General features: G+C 41.0%; 1 long non-coding RNA gene across 1 annotated transcript in view; it reads right to left on the reverse strand.

Annotated features, from left to right (window-relative positions):
• LOC130708636 (uncharacterized) overlaps positions 1–20,919 on the reverse strand; it is a 73,161-nt gene that overhangs the window by 22,847 nt on the left and 29,395 nt on the right. The gene's annotated exons all lie outside the window — the stretch shown is intronic.

Genomic DNA, 20,919 nt, shown 5'->3' on the forward strand with positions numbered 1-20,919 from the left:
ATAGGTGAGAAGTGGATTTATTTAGAGAGAAACACACTCCACAGACAGTGTGGGTCATCTCAGAAGGTGAGAAAGGCACCAGGGTTTGGGGTTGTCAGTTTTTAGAGGGGTGGGTAATTTCATAGGCTAATGAGTGGGAGGAGTATTCCAGCTATTTTGGGAAGGAGCAGGGATTTCCAGGAATTGGGACACCACCCACTTTTTGATCCTTATGGTGACCTTGGAACTGTCATGGCACTAGTGGGTGTGTCATTTAGCTTGCTAATGTGTTACAGTGGGCGTATACTGAGGCTCAAGGTCTAGTGGAAGTCTAATTGTCCGCCATCTTGGACCAGTTTTGTTCTAATCAGTTTATGTCATGTCCTCAGGATATGTCATTCTTTCAAAGGCTGTGCCCTGCCCCCTTTCCTCCTGTTTCAGAGGGGTGCCACTTTGGTAGACCTGGACAACTTGAGTGTGCACTTTTAAACTATCTATTGGCAGAACTTAACAACTCTCCAGGGAAGGAAATTTTCAGTGGCTGAGAATAGCCGAATTTTTGTCTCCACCAGCCTTTATCTTAGACCCTCATGATAGCTGGAGAGAAAACCTCAACTGAGGATATGGGAAACCAGATATCAGTCCCCTCCGACAGCCTGTTAGGGTGCATTCTGAGTCATTGGAAACTCTGTGTCTATACCACAATTACAAAAAAACAATTTATTTTATTTTGTAATACAGTCTGGCTACAATACCAACTTGGCGACCGGGAGAAATGGCCAGAGACTGGCTCATTAAATTATAACAACATTTGAAATGTTTTCCAAAAGGAAAGGATAAAAAAAAAAAAACCCTGCTTTTTTGGAGAGGATTAGAGAACACCTTTGGCAATACACTACAGCGGACCCTGAGCATCCAAGAAGTGCAGTAGTAATAAACACCTATTTCATGTCTCAGAGTGAGATACTTGCTACAAACTTCAGAAGGTTGCGGTAGGACTTACCACCCACACCTCCCAACTGGCTGAGGTGGTGTTTAGGTTTTTCAATAACTGGGATGTGGAAGGAAAAAGAAAAAGAGACACTGCTTTAGGAAGGATCCCAGGTGTTCTCCTTACTTGCTGCAAGTAATAAATCCTTCCTTCTCCTGCTCTTTGACTTGGTTGTGTCTTTTGGCTTGACACCCACCAGAAGATGAACCTGGTTTTCAGGTAACAAGATGACATTTGGAAATCACCTAAGGATGGAGGCTTGATGCCAAAGGAACCAACCTTGAATAGAGGGCTGGAAATTTCAGTCCCACCCCCTAATTTCCAGGGAGAATAGAGGAGCTAGAGGTTGAATCAGTCACCAATGGTCAATGATGTAATCAAGCATGCCTGTGTAATAAGGCCTCCATAAAACCATAAAGATGTGGTTTGGAGAGCTTCCAGGTTGGTGAACATGTGGAGATTCAGGGAGAGTAGCTCACCCGGAAAGGACATGGACACTCCGCGCCCTTCCCACATACCTTGCCCTATGAATCTCTTCCATGTGGCTGTTCCTGAGTTATATCTTTTTATAATAAACTGACAATCTAGTAAGTAAAATGTTTCTCTGAGTTCTGTGAGCAAATTAATCAAACCTAAGGAGGGGGTCTGTAGGAACATCTGATTTATATGATTTATAACCAGTTGGTCAGACAGACAGCAACCTGGGACTTGTGACTGGCATCTGAAGTGGGTGGTAGTCTTATGGGACTGAGCCCTTAACCTGTGGGATCTGATGTTGTCTCTGGGTAGATAGTGTCAGACTGAATTGCATTTTACACCCAGCTGGTGTCAGAGAATTGCTAGTTGGTGCTGGTGTGGAAAACCCCATCTGCATACACATTGGAATTGGTCCCACATATTGTAATTGGGTGCAGAAACTTTAGCAACTTTTTAAGTAAATGAGCTATTTGCATTTCTCCCTTTGTTGTTTCACAATTTCTATTGTTCCACTTTTTTTTAAATTAATGATTACAGGAACTCTTTGTTTTATGAGTATTATCCCCTTGTCTGTTACATATGTTGCACATATTTTCTCCCAGTTTTCTTTTATCTTTTATTTTGTTTATGATAACTTTCATCATGAAAACACTTAATTTTGCAAGAGAACTTCTGTTTATCTGTTTCTTTGTGGCTTCTAGGTTTGGTGTCTTGCTTGTGTCTTTCTCTCCCCCAAATTACTAAGATAATCTTTGTTTTGTCTGAGCACATCATAGTAGAGTTTCTTATGCTTAATCCTCTAAACATTTTGAAATTTATTTTATGGCATGCTGTGAGATAAAAATAAACATTTTTTTCTTTTTTCTAAATAATGACTGATATTCTCAATGGCTTTTATTCAATACTCCATTATTCCCCTTTGATTTGAAATACCACCTTTAATATGCTAAATTTTCATAAATACACAAGTGGAACCAGATTCTCTAAAGTTGACCTAAGACTTTTTTACAGTAAGAATTACAGTTATTCCTGATAATAAAATCATGGTATCAGCATACAAATGTGCTTATATCCTTAGCAAGCAAGGGATCATACACCCAGCTCAGAGAGATAGGATGTTAAGCCATTATGGAAAAGCTGCTTTAAAAGGAGGGTGCAGAGATTGGTTCAAGATGGCAGAGTAGAAGGACCTGCTCTCACTCCCTCTTGCGAGAGCACCGGAATCACAACTAACTGCTGAACAATCATCAACAGGAAGACACAGGAACTCACCAAAAAAGATACCCCACATCCAAACACAAAGGAGAAGCCACAGTGAGATGGTAGGAGTGGCGCAAACAAAATAAAATCAAATCCCATAACTGCTGGGTGGGTGACTCACAAACTGGAGAACACTTATATCACAGAAGTCCACCCACTGGAGTGAAGGTTCTGAGCCCCACGTCAGGCTTCCCAACCTGGGGGACCGGCAACGGGAGAAGGAATTCCTAGAGAATCAGACTTTGAATGCTAGCGGGATTTGACTGCAGGACTTCCACAGGACTGGGGGAAACAGAGACTCCACTGCTGGAGGGCACACACAAATTAGTGTGCACATCAAGACCCAGGGGGAAGGAGCAGTGACCCCAGGGTAGACTGAACCACACCTACCTGCTAGTGTCAGAGGGTGTCCTGCAGAGGCAGGAGGTGGCTGTGGCTCACTGTGAGGACAAGGACACTGGAAGCAGAAGTTCTGGGAAGCACTCCTTGGTGTGAGCCCTCCCAGAGTCTGCCATTAGCCCCACCAAAGAGCCTGGGTAGGCTCCAGTGTTGGGTCACCTCAGGCCTAACAACCAACAGGGAGGGAACCCAGCCCCACCCATCAGCAGACAAGCAGATTAAAGTTTTACCGAACTCTGCCCACCAGAGCAACAGCCAGCTCTACCTACCACCAGTCTCTCCCATCAGGAAACTTGCACAGCCTCTTAGATAGCCTCACCCACCAGAGGGCACACAGCAGAAGCAAGAAAAACTACAATCCTGCAGCCTGTAAAACAAAAACCACATTCACAGAAAGATAGACAAGATGAAAAGGCAGAGGGCTTGTACCAGATGAAAGAACAAGATAAACCCCAGAAAAACAACTAAATAAAGTGGAGATAGGCAACCTTCCAGAAAAAGAATTGAGAATAATGATAGTGAAGATGATCCACGACTGAGGAAAAAGAATGGAGGCAAAGATCGAGAACATGCAAGAAATGTTTAACAAAGACCTAGAAGAATTAAAGAACAAACAAACAGAGATGAACAATGCAATAACTGAAATGAAAACTACACTAGAAGGAATCAATAGCAGAATAACTGAGGCAGAAGAACAGATAAGTGACCTGGAAGACAGAAAGGTGGAATTCACTGCTGCGGAACAGAATAAAGAAAAAAGAATGAAAAGAAATGAAGACAGCCTAAGAGACCTCTGGAACAACATTAAAAGCAACAACATTCGCATTATAGGGGTCCCAGAAGGAGAAGAGAGAGAGAAAGGATCAGAGAAAATATTTGAAGAGATCATAGTTGAAAACTTCCCTAACATGGGAAAGGAAATAGCCACCCAAGTCCAGGAAGCGCAGAGTCCCACACAGGATAAACCCAAGGAAAAACACGCCAAGAAACATAGTAATCAAATTGGCAAAAATTAAAGACAAAGAAAAATTATTGAAAGCAGCAAGGGAAAAATGACAAATAATATACAAGGGAACTCCCGTAAGGTTAACAGCTGATTTCTCGGCAGAAACTCTGCAAGCCAGAAGGGAGTGGCACAACATATTTAAAGTGATGAAAGGGAAGAACCTACAACCAAGATTACTCTACCCAGCAAGGATCTCATTCAGATTCGATGGATAAATGAAAAGCTTTACAGAAAGCAAAAGCTAAAAGATTTCAGCGCCAACAAACCAGCTCTACAACAAATGCTAAAAGAACTTCTCCAAGTAGGAAACACAAAAGAAAGGACCTACAAAAACAAACCCAGGGCTTCCCTGGTGGCGCAGTGGTTGAGAATCTGCCTGCTAATGCAGGCGACACAGGTTCGAGCCCTGGTCTGGGAAGATCCCACATGCCACGGAGCAACTAGGCCACTGAGCCACGGCTACTGAGCCTGCGCGTCTGGAGCCTGTGCTCCGCAACAAGAGAGGCCACGATAGTGAGAGGCCCGCGCACCGCGATGAAGAGTGGCCCCCGCTTGCCACAACTAGAGAAAGCCCTAGCACAGAAACGAAGACCCAACATAGCAATCAATCAATCAATAAATCAATAAATAAATCTTTAAAAAAACAAACAAACAAACCCAAAACAATTAAGAAAATGGTATTAGGAACATACATATTAATAATTACCTTAAACGTGAATGGATTAAATACTCCAACCAAAAGACACAGGCTCACTGAATGGATACAAAAACAAGACCCATTAATATGCTGTCTAAAAGTGACCCACTTCAGATCTAGGGACACATACAGACTGAAAATGAAGGGATGGAAAAAGAATTTCCATGCAAATGGAAATCAAAAGAAAGCTGGAGGAGCAATACTCGTATCAGATAAAATAGACTTTAAAATAAAGAATGTTACAAGAGACAAGGAAGGACACTACATAATGATTAAGGGATCAATCCAAGAAGAAGATATAACAATTATAAAAATATATGCACCCAAATAGGAGCACCTCAATACATAAGGCAACTGCTAACAGCTATAAAAGAGGAAATCGACAGTAACACAATAGTGGGGGCCTTTAACACCTCACACCAATGGACAGATCATGCAGACAGAAAATTAATAAGGAAACAGAAGCTTTAAATGGCACAATAGACCAGATAGATTTAACTGATATTTATAGGACATTCCATCCAAAAACAGCAGATTACACTTTTTTCTCAAGTGTGCATGGAACATTCTCCAAGATAGATCACGTCTTGAGTCACAAATCAAGCCTAGGTAAGTTTAAGAAAATTGAAATCATATCAAGCATCTTTTCTGACCAAAACACTATGAGATTAGAAACCAATTACAGGGGAAAAAACGTAAAAAACACAAACACATGAAGGCTAAACAATGTGTTACTAAATAACCAAGAGATCACTGAAGAATCAAAGAGGAAATCAAAAAATACTTACAGAGAAATTACAACGAAAACAGGAAGATCCAGAACTTATGGGAGCAGTTCCAAGAGGGAAGTTCAATACAAGCCTACATCAAGAAACAAGAAAAATCTCAAATAAACAATCTAATCTTACACCTCAAGTAACTAGAGAAAGAAGAACAAATAAAACCCAAAGTTAGTAGAAGGAAAGAGATCTTAAAGATCAGAGCAGAAATAAATGAAATAGAAAAAAAGAAAACAATAGCAAAGATCAATAAAACTAAAAGCTGGTTCTTTGAGAAGATAAACAAAACCGATAAACCATTAGCCATACTCACCAAGAAAAAGAGGGAGAGGACTCAAATCAATAAAATTAGAAATGAAAAAGGAGGGCTTCCCTGGTGGCGCAGTGGTTGAGAATCTGTCTGCCAATGCAGGGGACACGGGTTCGAGCCCTGGTCTGGGAAGATCCCACATGCCGCGGAGCAACTGCGCCCGTGAGCCACAATTGCTGAGCCTGCGCGTCTGGAGCCTGTGCTCCGCAACAAGAGAGGCCGCGATAGTGAGAGGCCCGCGCACCGCGATGAAGAGTGGCCTCCACTTGCCGCAACTAGAGGAAGCCCTCGCACGGAAACGAAGACCCAACACAGCCATAAATAAATAAATAAATAAATAATTTTTTTTAAAAAAAGTGCTTTTAAAAAAAAAAGAAAAGAAAAAGGAGAAGTTACAACGGACACTGCAGAAATACAAAGCATCATAAGAGACTACTACAAGCAACACTATGCCAATAAAATGGACAACCTGGAAGAAATGGACAAATTCTTAGAAAGGTATAACCTTCCAAGACTGAACCAGGAAGAAACAGAAAACATGAACAGATCAATCACAAGTAATGAAATTGAAACTCTGATTAAAAATCTTCCAACAGGGCTTCCCTGGTGGTGCAGTGGTGGAGAATCGGACTGCCAATGCAGGGGACACAGGTTCCAGCCCTGGTCTGGGAAGATCCCACATGCCGCAGAGCAACTGGGCCCATGAGCCACAACTACTAAGCCTGTGCGTCTGGAGCCTGTGCTCCGCAACAAGAGAGGCCACGACAGTGAGAGGCCCGCGCACCACGAAGAAGAATGGTCCCCGCTTGCCGCAACTAGAGAAAGCCCTCGCACAGAAACGAAGACCCAACACAGCCATAAATAAATAAATAAATAAATTTTAAAAACAACAACAACCAAAATTTAAAAAAAATAAATCTTCCAACAAACAAAAGTCCAGGACCAGATGGCTTCACAGGTGAATTCTATCAAACATTTAGAGAACAGCTAACACCCATCCTTCTCAAACTCTTCAAAACAGTTGCAGAGGAAGAAACACTTCCAAACTCATTCTACAAGGCCACCATCACCCTGATACCAAAACCAGACAAAGATACTACAAAAAAAGAAAATTCAGACCAATATCACTCACGAATATAGATGCAAAAATCCTCAACAAAATATTAGCACATAGAATCCAACAACTCATTAAAAGATAAATACCATGATCAAGTGGGATTTGTCCCAGGGATGCAAGGATTCTTCAATATATGCAAATCAATCAATGCGATACACCATATTAACAAATTGAAGGAGAAAACCATATGATCACCTCAATAGATGCAGGAAAAGCTTTTGACAAAATTCAACACCCATTTATGATCAAAACTCTCCAGAAAGTGGGCATAGAGGGAACCTACCTCAACATAATAAAGGCCATATATGACAAACCCACAGCAAACATCATTCTCAGTGGTGAAAAACTGAAAGCATTTCCTCTAAGATCAGGAACAAGACAAGGATGTCCACTCTCACCACTCTTATTCAACATTGTTTTGGAAGTCCTAGCCATGATAATCAGAGAAGAAAAAGAAATAAAAGAATACAAATTGGAAAAGAAGAAGTAAAACTGTCACTGTTTGCTGATGACATGATACTATACATAGAGAATCCTAAAGATGCCACCAGAAAACTACTAGAGCTAATTAATGAATATGGTAAAGTTGCAGGATACAAAATTAATGCACAGAAATGTCTTGCACTCCTATACACTAATGATGAAAAATCTGCAAGAGAAATTAAGGAAATACTCCCATTTACCATTGCAACAAAAAGAATAAAATACCTATGAATAAACCTACCCAGGGAGACAAAAGACCTGTACTGTATGCAGAAAACTATAAGACACTGATGAAAGAAATTAAAGATGATACCAACAGATGGAGAGATATACCATGTTCTTGGATTGGAAGAATTAATATTGTGAAATTGACTATACTATTCAAAGCAATCTACAGATTCAATGCAATCCCTATCAAATTACCAATGGCATTTTTCACAGAACTAGAACAAAAAAACCTCAAAATTTTTATGGAGACACAAAAGACCCCAAATAGCCAAAGCAGTCTTGAGGGGAAAAAACGGAGCTGGAGGGCTTCCCTGGTGGCGCAGTTGTTGGAAATCCACCTGCCAATGCAGGGGACACGGGTTCAAGCCCTGGTCCAGGAAGATCCCACATGTCGCGGAGCAACTAGGCCCGTGTGCCACAACTACTGAGCCTGCGCTCTAGGGCCCGTGAGCCACAACTACTGAGCCTGCAAGCCACAACTACTGAAGCCCATGCACCTAGAGCCAGTGTTCCACAACAAGAGAAGTCACCACAATGAGAAGCCCGCGCACCCCAACGAAGAGTAGCCTCTGCTCGCCACAACTAGAAAAAGCTCGCATGCAGCAACAAAGACCCAATGCAGCCAAAAATTTTTTAAAAAATTAAAAAAAAAAACGGAGCTGGAGGAATCAGACTCCCTGACTTCAGACTATACTACAAAGCTACAGTAATCAAGACAGTATGGTACTGGCACAAAAACAGAAATATAGATCAATGGAACAGGATAGAAAGCACAGAGATAAACCCACGCACATATGGTCAACTTCTCTATGACAAAGGAGGCAAGGATATACAATGGAGAAAAGACAGTCTCTTCAATAAATGGCGCTGGGAAAACTGGACAGCTACATGTAAAAGAATGAAATTAGAACACTCCCTAACACCATACACAAAAATAAACTCAAAATGGATTAGAGAACTAAATGTGAGAATGGACACTATAAAACTCTTAGAGGAAAACATAGGAAGAACACTCTTTGACATAAATCACAGCAAGGGACTGCCCTCGTGGCGCAGTGGTTAAGAATCTGCCTGCCAATGCAGAGAACACGGGTTCGAGCCCTGGTCCGGGAAGATCCCACATGCCACAGAGCAACTAAGCCTGTGTGCCACAACTACTGAGCCTGCGTTCTGGAGCCCACGTGCCACAACTACTGAAGTCCGTGTGCCTACAGCCCATGCTCTGCAACAAGAGAAGCCACTGTGATGAAAAGCCTGCTCACTGCAACGAAGACCCAACACAGCCATAAATAAATAAATAAATAAATAAATAAATAAATAAATAAATCACAGCAAGATCTTTTCTGACCCACCTCCTAGAGTAATGGAAATAAAAACAAAAATAAACAAATGGGACCTAATGAAACTTAAAAGCTTTTGCAAAACAAAGGAAACTGCAAACAAGACAAAAAGACAGCCCTCAGAATGGGAGAAAATATTTGCAAACGAATCAACGGACAAAGGATTAATCTCCATAATATATAAACCGCTCATGCAGCTCAATATTAAAAAACAAACAACCCAATCCAAAAATGGGCAGAAGACCTGAATAGACATTTCTCCAAAGAAGACATACAGATGGCCAAGAAGCACATGAAAAGCTCCTCAACATCACTAATCATTAGAGAAATGCAAATCAAAACTACAATGAAGTATCACCTCACACCAGTTAGAATGGGCATCATCAGAAAATCTACAAACAACAAATGCTGGAGAGGGTGTGGAGAAAAGGGAACCCTCTTGCACTGTTGGTGGGAATGCAAATTGATACAGCCACTATAGAGAACAGCATGGAGGTTCCTTAAAAAACTAAAAATAGAATTACCATATGACCAGCAATCCCACTACTGGGCATATACCCAGAGAAAACCATAATTCAAAAAGACACACGCCGCGCACCGCGATGAAGAGCGGTCCCCGCACCGCGATGAAGAGTGGCCCCCGCTTGCCGCAACTGGAGAAAGCCCTCGCACGAACCGAAGACCCAACACAGCCAAAAATAAATAAATAAATAAATAAATAAATAAATAAGAAAAATCCTTTAAAAAAAAAAAAAAAAAAAAAAAAAAACAAAAAGACACACGCACCCCACTGTTCATTGCAGCACTATTTACAATAGGCAGGACATGGAAGAAACCTAAATGCCCATTGACAGATGAATGGATAAAGAAGTTGTGGTACATATATACAATGGAATATTACTCAGCCATAAAAAGGAACAAAATTGGGTCATTTGTAGAGACGTGGATGGATCTAGAGACTGTCATACAGAGTGAAGTAAGTCAGAAATAGAAAAACAAATATATTAACGCATATATGTGGAACCTAGAAGAATGGTACAGATGAACCAGTTTGCAGGGCAGAAATTGAGACACAGATGTAGAGAACAAACCTATGGACACCAAGGGGGGAAAACGGCTGGGGGGTGGTGGTGGTGGTGGTGTGATGAACTGGGAGATTGGGATTGACATGTATACCCTGATGTGTGTAAAATTGATGACTAATACGAACCTGCTGTATAAAAAAATATATAAAATAAAATTCAAAAATTCAAAAAAAAAAACCCTTCAGTGCCTTCCCATTTCACATAATGCCCTCGACCAGTATTTTGGAATGAGTACATGGGGCAGGGAATCTGACATGATGAAGGTAGAGGGTCCCTAAAGATAAATGAGTTTATGGGAACACTGTTTGCAGGGAGGACAAACCACCCCCTCACAAGTTACAACCTGGGATTTTCTCATTTCCTCTCAAAACCCTCACATTTCCTCCTCCCTTCCCATTTTCCATGCCCAAGGGAACTTGAACTTCTCAGGGCAAAGCTAGCCAGAACTGTTGAGTCAGTCCCAGTTCCTCTTCTTTCCCACCTCAATGAAAACCTGTGTCCCAGGCCAGAGTGCCTTCTATGAAAGCTCACCTGAGGCAGGATGTGTACAGAAGGATCCCTTTATTCTACAAGCACTAAGGAAGCAATAGAGCCCAGTGGCTAGGAGCACAGTCTTCAGAGACCCATAGGTCAGCACTGGAGTCTTGACTTAACCACTTCCAAGCTGTTAATATCTTTCTGAACCTTGGTTTCTCATCTGTAAACGGATATAGGAGTACCTACTTGAGTTGCTGTGATTATTTTTTTTTTCCACACTGCAGGGTATATGGGATCTTAGTTCCCTGACCAGGGATCAAACCCGTGCCCCCTGCAGTGGAAGCGTGGAGTCCTAACCACTGGACCACCAGGGAATTCCCAGAGTTGCTGTGATAATTAAATGTGGCGTCTGACAATAGTGATGGCTCAATACTAGTATTAAAACCTTAATTCTAGAAGCTAGAAGTAAACCTCCTTCCTCCCCTCTCCCATACAAGGGAGTGAGCACAAACCTCATGTTATTCTATTAGCCATGAAAAAATTCTAGATACAAATTAGATCTAAATATAACAATAACCGTAATTCCCTACTGTTCTAGTTTGTGACTGTGTAACACTGTACTTTCTGCTGGGCCACAACAACCTGTGGAAACAGTGGGGGGGACAGGGTTTCTGCTGTCTCTACCACTCCTACCCCCACTCTTTTTTTTTTTCTTCTGTGTACCGCCTTTTGTTTAACAAGGCCACTCTTTTTTTTTTTTTAACATCTTTATTGGAGTATAATTGCTTTACAGTGGTGTGTTAGTTTCTGCTTTATAACAAAGTGAATCAGCTATACATATACATATATCCTCATATCTCCTCCCTCTTGCGTCTCCCTCCCCTCCCCCCAATCTCACCCCTCTAGGTGGTCACAAAGCACCGAGCTGATCTCCCTGTGCTATGTGGCTGCTTCCCACTAGCTATCTATTTTACATTTGGTAGTGTATATATGTCCATGCCACTCCCTCACTTTGTCCCAGCTTCCCCTTCCCCATGTCCTCAAGTCCATTCTTTATGTCTGCGTCTTTATTCCTGTCCTGCCCCTAGGTTCTTCAGAAACTTTTTTTTTTTTTTAGATTCCATATATATGTGTTAGCATACAGTATCTGTTTTTCTCTTTCTGACTTACTTCACTCTGTGTGACAGACTCTAGGTCCATCCACCTCAGTACAAATGACTCAATTTCGTTTCTTTTTATGGCTGAGTAATATTCCATTCTATATATGTGCCACATCTTCTTTATCCATTCATCTGTTGATGGACACTTAGGTTGCTTCCATGTCCTGGCTATTGTAAATAGAGCTGCAATGAACACTGTGGTACACGACTCTTTTTGAATGATGGTTTTCTCAGGGTATATGCCCAGTAGTTACCCCCCACCCTTCATTCAGTCCCTGAACCCTTTCTTCCACACTGGGAACATCCAGCCTAGTCCAAGCCCCTTGCTCTCTCTTGGAATCTTTAGGGGATGGTGGTAGCTCCCACCTGTGTCCTCCGAAGATTGTCGTGCAGTTTCCCAGTCACTACAAATGGCCTCAACCTCCTGACTCATATGCATACACTTGGCTCCCTCCCCCCATGGATCACCCCCTCCCCACAGCCACTGCTTCACAGGAACCTGACACCTCTACCCAAGTAGATTTTCTGCTTCCTTCCCTTCTGTCCCCCTCACGTCACTAGTCGTTTTCATCACTGCTGGTGTCTGGCAGGGTGCTGGCCTTGCCTCCATTTTTCAAGCAGAGTCTAAGCCATTTCTCAGAGTTCTTCTCAGGAGTCTCAGCCTGGACCAGCTGCAGAGAATCCACTTCCTTCCTTCTTCCTGAGGTCCCAGGAAACCCACAAGTCACTTTGGCCCCTCAAACAAAATGAATGACCTCATCACATTTTCTCTAAGTGCCTGATGCACAAAAGCATAGACACCACCCATTTGGGCTTTCCAAAGCAGTGTTAAGCAATAGTGTATAACCAAATTTAACTTATTCTTCGCAGACTTTTTATATACATAAGTTCAAAATTAAAGAAAAATATTTTTGGTCAAAGTATCTATCTTGATTTTGGGTCCCATACCTAGAAGAAACTATGTTGATTTCTGAGTGTGGGGCATGAATCAGGAACTGGAGAAGAGGGAAACAAGGAGAAATATGAAAGATTGTTGTCTATAACAGAGTATATTGGCATTCACACACTTACTGAGAACCTAATAGGTTCAAGAACATGCTAAGAGATGGTCGTAGATATTATACTTTTGAATATAAGAGGCTCCCTGGCATCTGAGAACTCATAAAATAATAAAGAAGACAGGTTACACAAATATCTGTAGTATACAGCTGGCCATGAGAAGTGCTACAATTACGCCAATTTTTGTGAGTGATTAGAGAGGAAAGGGTTCCAATTCATTCTCCACACTGCCATTAAAATGAACTTTTTAAAATGGAAATTTCATCATGTCATTTTCTGGCTTTAAAAATCTCCAGTGACTCACCAAAACCCTCACAAAAAAGAACAGATTTGGCTCACAGGGCATCTGTCTCATTTCCAAACTCTTTTAGCTGTCAGCCATATCAACCACATCATTCCCAACTACTTACAAACATGCCCATTCTTTGAAGCCTCCAGGCCTTTGCACTTTCATTTTGCTCACGGTCTCCATTTCCTCTTCTTCCTCAACTACCAGCATCTCCACTCTACCCAGCTTGGCCTAAATACAAATCATCTCTTGAGTCCAAATGAAGACCTGGTCAGGAAGTGTTCCTTGATCTTCTCAAACAGGGTTAAGTGCCCTTCCCGTGCACTCCCCTGCAGGTTCCACTAGATGTTCACTTATCATACTCTTACACTAAACTTTTTACATACACAAAGACCATGATCCTGTCTTATTCATCTCTATGGCCTAAGTATCTTACCTTGCCTAGAACATAGTTATTCAATAATCACCTGTCAGAAAGCTGAGTATGGAAATTCTTCATGATGAAATTCACTTAGCAGGCTTCAGCCCGCATCAGCCTAAAATTTCTAAGAAGTAAGGTGCACAACTAACCATCTCAGGCCTTTAAATGCACAAGGCTCAGCATCCAGACCTCACCTCTGAACTTGAGACTCAGGGACTATGTAACTCAGAGTTGCATGGAGCAACTCTACAGTTGTTCAATCATACTAGGCATCAAACAGGTGGCTAAATTGGCTGGCTACCAAAATATAGTTCCCCCAATACCCTCATTCCCATATTGCTCCACTGCTTCTTTCGCTACCATACCTGTAGCCTCTCTGTACCCTAACTCATAGAATGCTTCCTCAGTCCCTTAGTCATAATTAAGACCTGACTCTGGTCCAAGACCACCAATTTCCTGCTGCCTAGCTGAGGTGGTTGGCCATTTTCCCACCCTACGTACCTAAACGTGGGTAAGTGAGGTTAAGATCTTCCTCACTCCCAATTGCACTTCCAGGACTTCACTGTCCTTGAAGTATCACTGGTCCTGTGACAGTTGTTCTATCTCTGACATCTGCTTACTTTACATGCTCACATTCTTGAAATGCCTGGTAAATTGGCACCGTCTTGGAAGGCTTACATGTCCATTTGGATAATCCTTCTAATATTCTAGTTCTGTAGCATCTTGATACCTCAGTAATGACTGTTTTTACTTCATTCAGCTTTCCATCCTTGTGATCATACCTGGACCTTGTTACCACCTGGAATTGTTCCATTGATTAAATTTTTAGCTATAATAATTCACTCTCTGACTGTGGACTCCCATCTTTTAAGCACCATTAATTCTTACTCTCACTAGACAGCCCTACCTTTTGACTTTCCATTTCTCTCAATTAGCCTTTTCCCTTTCTGAACACAGGATACTCATGTAATTGCTCATATGCACAATTCTTTCATGAAATCATCAATTCCAAGGCACACCTATCTTTACATTCTGGATTATCTTCTATGCCTATGATTACCTTCTTTGCTACAACATTGGGACAATAGGCAAAACTGGATAGAATGATACACATTATACAGATGGAACCACTGTAAAAATTAATGATTTTCAGCCTCAACTGGGCTTTTTGTGATTTCTCTTATTTCCCCTTAAATATTATTCTAAACCTTAGCAAACTTTATCAATTCTCCTTTCCCCTCACTTCCAGCAATTGATGTTTATCAGATGCCAACCAATTGGCACATCTACAATTTTACTTAGATTCATTCTAATCCTCACTAACTTCCTTCCAATTTCAGAAGATGAGATATCCTTTCTTAACTGCATTCCCTCTTGCTTCAGGCAGAATGCTACCTCTTTCCTATATTACTAACCTCTTTATCACAGCTGACTCCTGGCCAGGGCAGAGGACAGCAAACTCTTTATCACAGCTGACTCCTGGCCAGAGCAGAGGACAGCAAACTTTTTCTGTAAAGGACTAGATAGTTAATATTCTAGGTTTTGCAGGCCATATGGTCTCTGTCACAACTACTCAACTCTGCTCTTGTAGCATGAAAGCAACAATAGACAATACAAAATGAAAAAGCAGGGCTGTGTTCCAATAAAACTTTATTTATGGACAATGAAATTTGAATTTCACATGAAATATTATTCTTCTTTGGATTTTTTTCAACCATTTAAAAATGTAAAAACCACTGTTAGCTCATGCGAGGTACAGAAAACAGGAGGTAGGCCATATTTTGCCAACCTCTGCCTTAGCCTATATATAACAGTGGTTCTTAGAGTGTGGGCAGAACAGCCATGAGCGTCTCATGGGAATTTGTTAAAAATGCAAATTTTCCTGCTCCACCCCGGACCTACTGAATCAGAAACTGTAGGTACAACCTGCAATCTGTGGTTTAACAAGCCCTCCAGGTGATTCTGATACACACTCAAGTTTGAGAACTACTAACCTATAAACAAACTCTCTCTGTTTATATAAACAAGTCTCTCCTTCCAAAAAAAAAAAGTTCCCTGACTCTGCACCTCAAGCTCTTTTTCTCCTCTTTTCATACAAAATTCCAAAGTGATCTGTCAATCCTTGTTGTCTCCATTTTCTCATACATTTATAAAATGAGGGTAAGAATACCACCAAGTAGTTATAAGAACTACTGAAGATGATTGTTAGAGGTCATTCCACATTTCCATGGTGGGGGAAGGTGGGGAGGATTTCAACTTCACATCCCAGGAGAGAGAAGTATGGAAGAAACATCGCTTGTGTCCCCAAACCCCCTCACTCACTCCTCCACGTGGAAGAAGAGAGTAAACTTACAGGTGAATCTGGGAGAGGGAATGAAGCCTGCTCTGCTCACATGGCCAGGTGGAACCTATATATCTCCTTTCTGCAAAGTCCAAAAAGGCATCTCCACAGGCGAGCACAGCCTTGGGGAGCAAAGCTTGGTGACTGGAAGGTACCCTGTGGGAACTAGAATAAGACACACCTTCTCCAGGTGGACGGAGCCCAGGACAGGGTCCCGAGGGCCACCCCCAAGCCCTGTTTGTTCAGTTCCTGATGGATTCATTCTTTTCAGTCTCTAAGTTATCAAGATCTGTTGATTCTTCAAGCCTCTATAAATATCCCCTCAGACTCAATGAAATCAGACAATCTTGATAGAAATTTTTAAATGGTCATAGGTGGCCAGTGGAGCCCTGTACTCACCCAGGACTGCCAGGACAACTTTCCCTATTCTTCCTATCTGCTGACCAACATCACAAGGGAAAAAGTGTTATGGGGTGTGTTGTTCTAAAACATAGGTGCTTAAATTTCCATCTTTCCTGGCTCCTAAGATGAGAAATGCAATATTTAATGCAGACAACAATCTTGCCTCCATCTTTGCTTTTGGAAAGAATTTTGCTTTTAAGAAAACAAGACACGAAGAATGTGCCAAGTCTGAGCTTTATATAAAGTGCTGGTGAAGTGTCAGAGGAAGTAAGAGGATCATGGAAGTCCTCCCAGATCCGTGAGAAATAAGTAGCATTTTTATAGGTGGATAAGGAGGGAAAGGAATCCTAAGTGAGGGAACAGTATGAGAAAAGTGAAAAAAGTGTGGAGTGCCTGGAGCATAGAAGAATTGAGAGTTAGCACAAAACGTAGGCCTGAAATTCTGGCAAATTCTTGATCTTTATATGCCATGCTAAGCCCCTTCAGGGCTAAAGCTATTTAACTCATCCCTTTTCTTTAATGGTTCTAATAGAGCGCTTTGCGCATAGCAGCAGATTATTAAATATGTGTTACATGAAAAAGCAAATGTGTGAAATTACATTTACTCATGCTTAGCTGAGTGAGGTGGCCTAACAAAGTATGAAGAGTCCCAGAAGATGGAGCAAGCTGAGAGTCAAGCTAGGAAATTTGCATACGAGTTATCCTTTCTTACTTGATGAGCTCATCAAATGAGTCAGAAACCATTTTCCCAATGTTCCTGTACAGTCAGATGGCAAATGCAAACCTTATTTGCTTCCAATAGCTTTTAAAACAAAAAACAAAAAAACAGTTATTGCAAAAATAAATCATGTTCATTTTCAAAAATTTGGGACATACCCAAAAATATATAATAAAGACAATTTAAATCCCTGTAATCTCACCAACTAATGATGTAATATTTTAGTAAGAACATTTTCTCATGTCATTAAAGATTCTTTGAAAGTATGGCTTTTATCAATATAATTTTCTATGAATGCACACATCAAAATATTTTCAATTTATTTAACCATTCCTCTATTATTGAACATGTAGTTTTCAAATATTTATTGCACTTGTGTAAATATATCTTTAAATACATCTCTAATGATTTCCATACCCAAGAGTCCTAAAAATAGTCTTACAAACCCTATTAAAGCATAAAAGAAGGCCAGAAAAGAAAGAATATCACATTCATGCTGAATAGTTTACCAGTAAAAATGTATAGTTTCTTCTAAAAGTAACATATACATTTAACATATTTTCAGTCAAAATTTCCAGCACAATTTTGAAAGGAATGTGACAAATTGATTCTAAAAAAGTATAAAGGAGAAAAAAGTACAAATAATAGCTAAGGCACAGGTAGTTAAGACAATTTTGAAAAAGAACAAAGATGGAGGACTTTTCTTACCAGATATTAAGACATACCACAAAGCCACAGCAACAAAAATAATTTAATACTGGCATAAGAATAGACAAATGGATCAATGGAATAAAACAGGAATCCAGAAACAGACCCACATGTATATGGAAACTTTCTATATGATAGAAGTGATATCTCTAATCAACAAAGATAGGTTATTTAGGAAATGATGCTAGGAGAGCTGACTCACTACATGGAGAAAAATACAGTTGGATTCCTACCTCATACTACATAGAAATTTTAACTGTAGTAGACTTTAGATACTTTAATCTGAAATGGAAACCAATAAAGATCAGAAAGTATAGAACAATATTTTTCTGACCTTGAAATTAAGAAGGAGTTAGTAAGGAAAGCCTAAAAACCACAAATCATCAGGGATGGGGGGAGAATTTGTGGATTTCAGTATATTAAAAAAAAGGATTTCTTTTCAAAGAAGGACATCATAGACAAAGTTAACAGGCAAATGACAGCCTAGAAGAATATATTTGCCACCTCTAAAACTCAAGTAATTAGTATATAGAATATACAGAGAACTTCTGTATATCAACAAGTAAGAAGCAGGAAATTCAATAGAAAATTGGACAAGGAATTAGAATAGGCAAATCACAGAGGGAGGAACCTGAATGTCTAAAAATCCTATGAAAAGATGCTCAAACTCTCTATTAATCCAATAATGCAAGTTAAAATAACGAGATAGCACTTTATAAAAATTTTAAAGTTTCGTATCAAGAATTGATAAGAATGGGACTTCCTGGTGGCGCAGTGGTTAAGAATCAGCCTGTCAATGCAGGGAACACGGGTTCGAGCCCTGGTCCGGGAAGATCCCACATGCCGCGGAGCAACTAAGCCTGTGAGCCACAACTACTGAGCCTGTGCTCTAGAGCCCGTGAGCCACAACAACTGAGCCCGCGTGCCACAACTACTAAAGCCCACGTGCCCAGAGCCTGTGCTCAGCAACAAGACAAGCCACTGCAATGAGAAACCAGTGCACTCGGGGCTTCCCTGGTGGCGCAGTGGTTGGGAATCTGCCTGCCAATGCAGGGGACACGGGTTCGAGCCCTGGTCTGGGAAGATCCCACATGCCGCGGAGCAGCTAGGCCCGTGAGCCACAACTACTGAGCCTGCGCATCTGGAGCCTGTGGTCCGCAACAAGAGAGGCCGAGATAGTGAGAGGCCCGCGCACCGTGATGAGGAGTGGCCCCTGCTTGCCGCAACTGGAGAAAGCCCTTGCACAGAAACGAAGACCCAGCACAGCCAAAAATAAATAAATAAATTAATTAATTAAAAAAAAAAAGAAACCAGTGCACTGAAACGAAGAGTAGCCCCCGCTCGCCTCAACTAGAGAAAGCCCGCACAACAAAGACACAACGCAGCCAAAAACAAATAAATAAAATAAATAAGTTTATTTTTAAAAAAAAGAATTGATAAGAATGTGGGGGAAGGTTACTCTCACATGCTATTGGTCTGCAACTATTAACTGATACAGCCACACTGGAGAGTGAATTACCAGTAGTTATACAGCTAAGTATGTCCCAGCATTCACACTCCTAGGAAGATACCCCCACAGGAACATGCATGCAGGTCTTTATGTGGGAATCTGTAAGAGGATGTGCATCTCAGCATTGTTTGCAACATCAGGGAGTGGGAAGCCACCTGGGGGCTAGTAGACAGGGATATAGCTACAGGTGTGCTGTACGGCAGCAGTCAGAATTAATGAGCAAGGTATACATTTAGATCTACGGGTAGCTCTTAAGACATAGTATCAATTGGGAAAAATGTAAGAAACAAAATAAAATTGATAGAACTGTAACAATGTAAATTTAAAACACTCTAAATAATATTTAAGTCTCAAGCATACTGGTGGATGCCTATGAGAGATAATAGAAGTAATGAGAATGGGGAGCAGGAATAAGGAGGAAAAAAGAAGGCCTGGTGTAGACCTAAGATAACAGAGTGTGATTGATGCTATTCTTTCCGTTGCTTAGGGAAAAAACAAACAATACAAACTTGGAACTGTTAAAATAATCAAACAAAAAGGCCATTAGACTGAGGTGGCCCCAGTGTCCCCATAGCCTAGGTAAGCAAACCTAAACCAGAGTCAATCCTGTGGATGCCTCAAGGTTAAGAAGAACAACCAGTCACAAACAGCCAACTAGGCTTTCCCAAATAACGCATCCCTTAAGTTAAAGCCGTTCAAATAATTTCCTTGCTTCGCTTCCTTGTTTCCTCTATAAAAGCTTTGCCCCTAGTTCCTGCCAGTGGGGTGCTCTTAACCACTTCCAGTTTGGCACTGCCTGATTAAAATCAATGTCTGCTCAGATAAACATAAATATTTTAATATGCCACAGTTTATCTTTTAACAGAATTATCCCTGATTTCTTTCTTTCTCTCACACCCCCACATCCAATCCTTTAATAAATCCTTTATCTTCCAAATATATGCAGAATTCAATCATTTGTTATTCTTTCTATCAATATCACCCCGGGATTAGTCACCATCACCTCTGGCCTACTTTTGGTAACAGTCTCTTAACCAGTTTCTTTGCTTTTGCGTCTGCCAGCCTTTGGTCTATTTTCACCACAGCAACCAGAATGATCCAATTAAACAAGTCAGATCACATCAACTTCTGCTCTAGGTCTTCTGGTTTTCTGTCTCACTCAGAGTAAAAAAAAAGCAAAGTCCTAATGATCCACAAAGTCATATGAGCTGGACACGGCCCCACTCACACACACCTGCCTCTCTGGCCTTATCTCTTAATCTCTCCCCTTGGCCACTCCCTCATGCCACACTGGCCTCCTGCTATTCTAGAACATACCAAGCACACCCTTTATTTAGGGCCTTTGCAGGTAGGTGTTTATACTGCTTCCTGGAATGCTCTTTCCTTAGAGTTACAAACAGCTCGTTCCCTCACCTCTTTCAGATCTTTGTTTAGAAGTCTTAGTGAGACCTTCTCCAACAACACTATTTAAAATTGCATGCACTCAAGTGGACAAAAGGTCTGAACAAAGTGGGCAAAAGATCTGAACAGATACTTTTCCAAAGAAGATATGCAAATGGCAAGTAAGTACCTGAAAAGATGCTCAACATCATATGTCATTAAGGAAATGCAAATTAAAACAATAAGATACCATGACACACCTAGAATGGCTAAAATCCTAAAAAACTAACAACACCAAGTGCT

The sequence above is a fragment of the Balaenoptera acutorostrata genome, chromosome 1 (genome assembly GCF_949987535.1).
Source record: "Balaenoptera acutorostrata chromosome 1, mBalAcu1.1, whole genome shotgun sequence".
NCBI lineage: Eukaryota > Metazoa > Chordata > Mammalia > Artiodactyla > Balaenopteridae > Balaenoptera > Balaenoptera acutorostrata.